An 8,582-nucleotide genomic window follows, 5' to 3' on the forward strand; every position below is an offset into this window, starting at 1 on the left:
TGTGGGTTATCCGGGTGCTTTATATTACACTTTCCGTGTGTTTATCTTTTGGCCGTTTTCCTCAACTATGAGGAGAACAGAGGCAATAGGGCAGGAAGGCCCAAAAAGCAAAAAGAAAATTGCTACTTACTTGAGGTTATGGTTGCAGGTAGAAGGTAGGATATATAGAAAGCTGTGAGTAAATTTAAATCCCAGGGAACAATTCAAAAAATCAGTTAACATATCTTATACTGAGGCATTCATTATACTCCTTGAATATTCTATAATTTTTAAACCTTAAAGATGCTACTATGGCACACCAAAGATGATTTCAACGCATTATATTTGGGGTTATGTACTTTGACTTTTGCATAACTGAACTTTTAAAAATGCCTACCAATAGCTGGCATTTTTTGAGTACCGAATCAGACCCTGTCTTAGTACTTCCAGGCTACCAGACTGTGTGTTTGTGTGTGGGGGGGTTATAAACAGCAGAAAGGTATTTCTCACCGTCCTGGCCCCTGGAAGTCCAGGTCCAAGGCACCCTCAGGTTTGGTGTCCTCACGTGGTGGAAGGGTAAAGGAACTCTCTGGAGCCTTTTGTTTAGAGTACTAATCTCATTCATGAGGTGCTCCACCCTGATGACCTAAGCATCTCTCAGAGCCTCTGCCTCCTCCTGCCCTCATCTTTAGGGGTTAGGATTTCAACATATAAATATTTGGGGGACAAGGTAGACCCCTATTACCATGCCGATGTGGAGAAACAACCCACCGAAGAACCCGAGTCTCACAACAGGTTATTCTCATGCTCACAGGTCTGCCGGTGACGTTCAGCTGGTCCAGCCCGGGCTCTGCTGGACGGCTCAATTTCAGACTGGGGGTCGTCTAGGTTGGGCCCCCGTGGCGGGAGGTGCTGCAGTCATGTGGCAGAGGGCACAGACGTGCCGTTCTGGTACAGGAGACTGGAGAAGTACAAACGGTTTCAATTTGCTTTAAGTGCTCTCCAGAGACTGTTATTTTACCTGGTAGAAAACAGCTTATATCAATACTAATTCACCCAAAGCTCCCAGAATTACTTTTTTGAGAATATTATTCCTTCTAGGAGAATATTATTTTCTTTCCCTTCAGTGTTATTATGTGTAAATGTGTGGATGCAACACTGCTTTACCCCAAGTCAAGATAATTTGTTTTTCTTCAGTTTGTGAGTCGAATCCTGCCATGCTCATTTCTATGGGCAGCTGCTTAGCATAACCAACACGAGAGTCCAGTTATGTAACAGTCCCTGAAAGGCATTTTACAATGATCTGGAGATGCTTAGTAAACCCCACCACGCCTAAAAGTTTCTGCAACTGGAGCTCAAATTTTTAAAAAATGAATTAATTGACAAGAACCAAGACAACACGATGGGTTTACCAGGCAATTAGCGTAGGTGTATTAACAGAGCTAATTACTGATGGCCTGTGCCGGGGGAAGAATCGCCAGTCTGCTCTCCATGCTCTGATTGGCATTGCCTTCCTTTGGGTCTCCCCTTGGTCTTCTTCAGTGGGCTACCGTGATTTCCAGACTCCGTGTTTATTTAAGGTTCATTACAGGACAAAAGGTTCTTAACCCTGCAATAAATCAGGTCCCTAACACTGATGTTGCTATAGCTGCTTTCTCACTGACGCTCTGCCTTCCCCAGCTGTGTGTGTGTTGCAATAACTGTGCTAAATTGCATTTCCCTTAGCTGCCTCTCTGTGCTGAACACACTCAAGACATTCTCTCATGGCCATTTCACTTCCTATATGGGAGGCTCCCCACCTCTGTATATCTCATAATCGGCAACTTTACTAGTAAAATTTTAGGTGAGCTACGGCAGCAGGATGAACTAAAAACCCCAAATACCCATCCATTAATTCTTTTTTTTTATTTTAATTTTTTTTAACGTTTATTTATTTTTGAGACAGAGAGAGACAGAGCATGAACAGGGGAGGGGCAGAGAGAGGAGGGAGACACAGAATCGGAAGCAGGCTCCAGGCTCTGAGCCATCAGCACAGAGCCCGACGCGGGGCTCGAACTCACGAACCGTGAGATCATGACCTGAGCTGAATTCGGACGCTTAACCAACCGAACCACCCAGGCGCCCCCCATTCATTAATTCTTAAGAGGGGCATTTCCCTCTATATTTTAATGTTTCCAAATGCCATGCCACTGTGGCTGGCAACCAGGTGGCATTGTTGAGATAGAGTTGAGTGAAAATGAAAATCATCTGTTGGGATCTGGTAAGGCCACAAAAATGCCAGAACCGTAGTAATAATAATAGGCGTCTTACACATGTCAGGTTTACTTTCCTTTCTATAGAACGCAGAAGAAGCAGTGCGGGGCTAACGTGGCAGTTCCCTGGTCGTTGGGAATCCAATCTGTCATCTGTGGCTTCTGACTTCAAGATGACTTCATGTTCTAAGATATTTGCTAGAGAAATCCAGTCTTAAATTCTAAAGTCCACATAGCAGGAGGAAGAATAGGTAGAAAACCAAAAAATTCACACCTAGCTCTTCATTCCCCTTAAACGAGCTTTCTCAGAACATACAACAATTTCTACTCACATTCACTGGTCAGAATTAGTCACTGGCCACATTAGCTTACAGGAGAAGCTGGGAAACATTGCTTTTAGCTGGATACACTATAACCAATAAGATCAGGGTCTGTTACCAAGAAGAAGCAAAGAGGGATGTTGGGTAGACTAGAGACCATCTCAGGTATAGACAGGTTTGTGTCTTGGAGAACTTAATATTCTAGATGGTTCTGACACAACCAGTTTGGGGAAATCGTTCTTTTAGGGATTCTCATGACTTCTTTCAGATTAATTCCCTGTCACCCTGACCATTTTCTGGCCCACCTGATGCGTCTTACCTTTTTTTTTATTAAAAAGTTTTAAAAAATATTTTTATTTATTTTGAGACAGAGAGAGACAGAGGATGAGCAGGGGAGGGGCAGAGAGAGATAGAGACACACACAGAATCTGAAGAAGGCTCCAGGCTCTGAGCTGTCAGCACAGAGCCCAATGCGGGGCTCAAACTCACGAACCATGAGATCATGACCTAAGCCAAAGTTGGACGCTCAACTGACTGAGCCACCCAGGTGCCCCTGATGGGTCTTACCTTACAAACAGTATTGTTCATACACATTTGTACTTCCCTTCATAGTTCCTCTGTCTCAGTCTATTGTGAGTACTATTTATTTACCTTGAAGACATCCTAGGTCTTTTACAGGATGGTCTAAATTCTAAGGAAACTGAAACAAAACTCTTTTAATATGGACTTTGATATTTAAAACCCTTGATTACCAGACTGATTAAGCCTCATTACCATGCTTATATCCAAAACTATGAAACTAAATACTATTAGCAGATTTGGGAAAAAATAAAATAAAAAAATCATTTATGTATTCTCTCCTCCACCCAGGTCCTCACAGCTATTTAACATAAGCAAATTTGGAACAAAAATGTTATCTGTTACTTGATTTTGTAGATAATTAGATGGGCCACTGCAGACCTCAAATCTCAAGGTTATTTAGCTTGGATGTGCACAGCAAGATTACCAAAGAACAATGTTAATGGTAGGGCTTGCACGTGTTAAACTTCATATGATGGCTTAATTCCTACTGCAGTGACTGTGCACATTATCCCCCCAACTGTATAGAACAATCTGGTAAAACTCCAGTAAGGCAACAGGTAGGTAATTTATGACCATGTTTGTGGTCACCAAAGGGATGTTGAGCAGGGTCATGAAAAAGAAAAATAAAGATGTAAAGTTATGAATTACAGGGGAAAGTCTCCTGTAGGAAGAGTTCAAGTCAGAAATGGCTCCTTCCCTCAAAACACTGAGGACGTGTAGAAAACCTGTGTCTTTCTGTATTTTGTGGCAAGCTGCACCAGCGGGCCCTGCAGAATGCTGGGCATGAACTAGCTGCAGTCATGATGAACCCGGGGGACTGGAGTGTGACACCCCCCAGGGAACAGAGAGGCTGAGAGTTTGCTGGCAAGTGGCTTTGGAGGCCATGTGAGGAGAGTTGCTGCTGCATTCAGCTAGACCTTCAGTCCTACAGGGTTTTGGACAAAAGATACATGAATATTCCCTTGACCTAGTGTGAACCACGTGGTAGGTAAGAGATCCTTTTGATCTGGAACAATTTAAGGTCACGAGTAAGAGGGGTAGCATCCCGAGAACAGAGAAGGTTAGTACTGGGTGGGCTTCCAGAAAACCGAGACTTTGGTGGGACAGCTGGAGAACTAGAACATGTCTTTGGGGAGGAGCCCCTCTGAAGAATCCTAAAACACCAACAAGAGAAAGGGTTAACCTTAAGTACCTGCCAGTCCCGATGGCACGAAGCCACACGTTTTGTACCCACCAAATAAGAACTTTCTATGCCTCTTTTTCTCTTCTCCATCCAAACACTTAACTTGGTAGGGGCCAGAAGCCACAGTGAGAGGACAGGGGGAGTAAGAGAGGTAAAAGACAATGGTTTCTTCCTACGTGTCTTATCTGAATAAAGATGGAAGTACTGACTCGTATATTGTACTAGATTCTTTCCATGATTGACCTGAGACTGCATGATTGTAGGACTTGATGTCCCCCACCCCCAGGTCCTGTGTCATAACAGTCATTTTGCCAGCCCTGGTTTCACTCAGGTGTAGAAGGGCTGCCCAGACCCCAAGCCCCAGGTTCCAGCAGGTGGGGAATAAAATCAAAGTTGTTTTTGATTTGCCCTGTGAGAATAGCATGTCAATATAACGATTACATAAGCACTGGAAAAATTAGTATTCACAACAACCCTGGGAAATGAATTCTATTTTTTTTTTAGTTTATTTATTTATTTGTTTAATTATTTTTAGTTAATTAATTAATTAATTTAGAGACAGAAAGAAAGAGAGAGGAGAGAGAGAGAGAATCCCAAGCAGGCTCCTCACTGTCAGTACAGCCCCTAATGCGGGGTTTGAACTCACAAACCTCGAGATCATGACCTGAGCTGAAATTGAGAGTTGGATGCTTAACTGACTGAGCCACCCAGGTGCCCCTGAAATGATTTCTGTTTTTAATACCAGGTCAGGCTGAAGCTGAGAGCTTGCAGAGGGACCACATGATCTGGGTGCATGGTTGGGGCAGAGCCTGAACGAAGTCCTCCCACATTCAATGCGGACCCCATGCAGCAGCTGCAAAGAGCAGAAGAGCCCCCTCCCCCTGCAGTAGCCCACCGGGGGTTTCTACTGAGAGAGCTCAGCATGGTGTTTAGTGTACAGAGAGGTGTGTAAAGAATTCTGTCCACTAGGGCAGCGCATGTATTGAAGGGTGAATCTGGAGCTGAGGGGTAATAAATTGGTAAGTGGCAGAGGGAGTATGACCAAAATGACATTACTCTGTATGATGGTCCTTTGTGCATTTGTTGTTGGGGATGGAAACTGTACAGAAAGGAGATCCACACTCTACACTCTGTATCCTGCTCTTTGTCTCAGGGGACTGAGTTGTATGGCCATCAAAGGGCTTCATCCATGGGGAACTTCAACAGGAGATTGGAGGGAGAGAGGAGCATGAGGATAGGCTGTCAGTTTCCTTGACTCTCTTCCCACTGGGTTCCCTTGAGTTGTCCGTGGTGCGTAACCGAGGGGCAGATCCTCTCTAGACAGTCTTCTCCACAGCAGGGCTTTTTACATTATCCACAGTGAAGGGCCAATTTGCTTTTCTTATTTCCATTTTGTCACAGGTTGGTACTTCTGTAAATCAGATGCAAAAGAATTACCAAAAAAATGAAATCAAATTTAAAATAGAGACATAGGTAATCCAAACCATTTTTATTCTTAGATACTGGTGACATACAAGTATTCTATCAAATTGCCAGTGGAATTTGTAAATGCTTACCCTCAATTTCTGCTTCATCTAACAGCTACTGGGCCAGAACAACCTGTGGATCTTTCTCCTTTGCTTCTGGCAAGCACTATCCCTGTACCCTTGGTCTGGGGATAGTAATAGCTCAGCTGTTGTAAGCCTCAGATCCCCACAGCAGGCTGCCCTTCGGTCCCACTTGCATATTTGCAACTGGACTCTTTGTAAATAAATGAACCCACTTCACCTTACCCTGGGTTTAGTGGGCCATTTGTTTCCTTTGTGATTATGAATGATCAGTAGTAAATGTCTTAGCCTGCAAGAGGAGGCCACTCTGTGAATTAGGGAGAGAGAGTAAGACACTGAAGTTGGTAAAATAGGAGTAGAATTAGTGCAATTTGGAAGCAAACTGAAAATTCAGTTTCAGGCTAAAGATGATTAGAAGACATGCATTAATGTTCTTAGGTTAACAGAGTGGAATTGGGTGAGACTAATTTGTATGATGGACTATGCAAACAGAGAAGAATATCCAGGATGTTTTGAGAGATTCGGTATGAAGTGGATGTACCACACTTCTGGCAGATAAATATCTTTTGAATAGATGAAAAAATCCCAACTACCTGTGTGACAGTGTTTCTTAACTGTAAGCATCACTTCTTTTTAAATAAAGATAGATTTCTAGGTGGGGAAGAGTGAATGAATACATTTCTATAAATACTTACTGAACAAGCAGTTTGTGCCTTATGAGAATCTTTCCCATGTAGATGTATTATATTCCTTCATCGAAAATGTACTGTGAATTATTATGAAGCATATCTGAGTGAGAAAACCAGAGAATCCAGCCTATGACCACAGATGGGGGGCTCCTCCTATTCTCCACAGAAACCTGTAATGGGATTCATTATATTTGTTAGCTTTAACGTTGCAATTCTTTTTTTTTTTTTTAATGTTTATTTTTGAAGGAGAGAGAGACAGAGTGCAAGTGAAGGAGGGGCAGAGAGTGAGAGAGAGACACAGAATCCGAAGTAGGCTCCAGGCTCTGAGCTGTCAGCACAGAGCCCATCTCGGGGCTTGAACTCACAAACCGTGAGATGATGACCTGAGCCAAAGTCGGGACGCTTAACGGACTGAGGCATCCAGGCACCCCTAATGTTGCGATTCTTGTCATTAAAAAAGGAATTGTCAATGAACTTGGAAACATTGATTTTAGAAATCTTAGAAACTGGAAAGTACTTCCAATGCATCTTTCTTTACCTTTGCTCTTTGTCTTTCGATAAAAAAGTCTTAATGTACAAAAAGAGAAACTTCAGAAAACTATGTGAGCATTTTGTAGATACACATGACAGCAATCAGCTGCATTGTCATAGTGATCCCTTGCTGTTTTAAGGTGAAAGAAGTTGACAATATTTTATTTTATTTTATTTTATTTTATTTTATTTTATTTTATTTTATTTTATTTTTAATGTTTGCATTTATTTTTGAGACAGAGAGAGAGAGACAGAGCATGAACAAACCGACTGAGCCACCCAGGCGCCCCAACAACATTTTAGAATAGTGAATACTAGGGATAAGATTGTATAAGATAGGGGTAGAGTTGCCCTAAAGTCTTGTATTGGCAAAACCAGTGAAAGTGGTACTAAAATCAACACAGTTAGAGCAACAGACTTCTATTGATGTTGCCGTCAGCTCTTCTGGTCACGGCTTCACTCTTCGTCTTAGAAATTATTGTTGCTCCCTCCCCAGGGGCTCTGAAGGGTCTTTCACCCACAGCACCTACCCCACCTCTGTGCCAGGAGCTAGACAAGTGGCCCCGGCTGGGTCAATCGTAATCTTTCCACACGACTTCCCACAGCTGGGGTGAAGATTCGGAGCTCTCACCTTGACATGACTCCAGAGCCACTGGTGGTTACATCCCCAGCATGCAGAGAAACTTGGCAGACTGAGGCTGATGCCCAGAGAGAAGGAGAGCTGGGGACTAGGGTGGAAGGAGAGTTATTCCCTCCTCAGTGGTTCTAGCATCTGACATCCTCATTCTTCTGCAATTCCTTCGATTCTGTGAGTTATCCAAGTCTAATGTCTATCGAGTCTAATGTTCTCTATTCTAATATCTCCATTTTTTTTTTTTTTTTGCTCTAGGTAATTTGAGTTTCTCTCACCTTCTTAAAAACTTTTAAAAGAATACAGCAGTTAATATTTATACATCAAGCACAATTTCTAGCTTTTCTAGCTCTTGCATTTAGCGTACCCTAAGTACTTTTGGGACCTTCCATTGTCAAGGTTTGAGGTTGACTTCCTATTTGGTGCAGAGTATAGCAAATCTCCATTATGTTCCACCAGCGGTAAACTGAGGTCTTTCAAAAAGTGCAGATAATATCCACTTTATTTTTTAGTTCACTTTGGAACACAGAAACATTGTGGGTATTTTAATTTTTGTGGTTAGCTCTGTTAGTGCATCAAAAGTGATGACTTTTCCTCAGCAGTGACTCAAGGAGAAGGTAGCATTCAATGACACCGAAACTCTGGAACTCAGGGGCCCTCAGTCTGTAATCTAAACAGGCTGAGGTTCAGAAGAGATAATGGTGTTGAAGTCATATTCTATGTATAGAATTATGATTTTTAATACCAGGAGCAGGATAACAGAGGGAATAACTCATATGCGTTGACAAGCCATGCAAAATCAGACTTTTTAGGTAACTCCAAGGAAGATGTTTTATGTAGGATATGAATCTAGGCCATACTTCATACA

Source organism: Neofelis nebulosa, chromosome 3, assembly GCF_028018385.1.
Source record: "Neofelis nebulosa isolate mNeoNeb1 chromosome 3, mNeoNeb1.pri, whole genome shotgun sequence".
Taxonomy (NCBI): domain Eukaryota; kingdom Metazoa; phylum Chordata; class Mammalia; order Carnivora; family Felidae; genus Neofelis; species Neofelis nebulosa.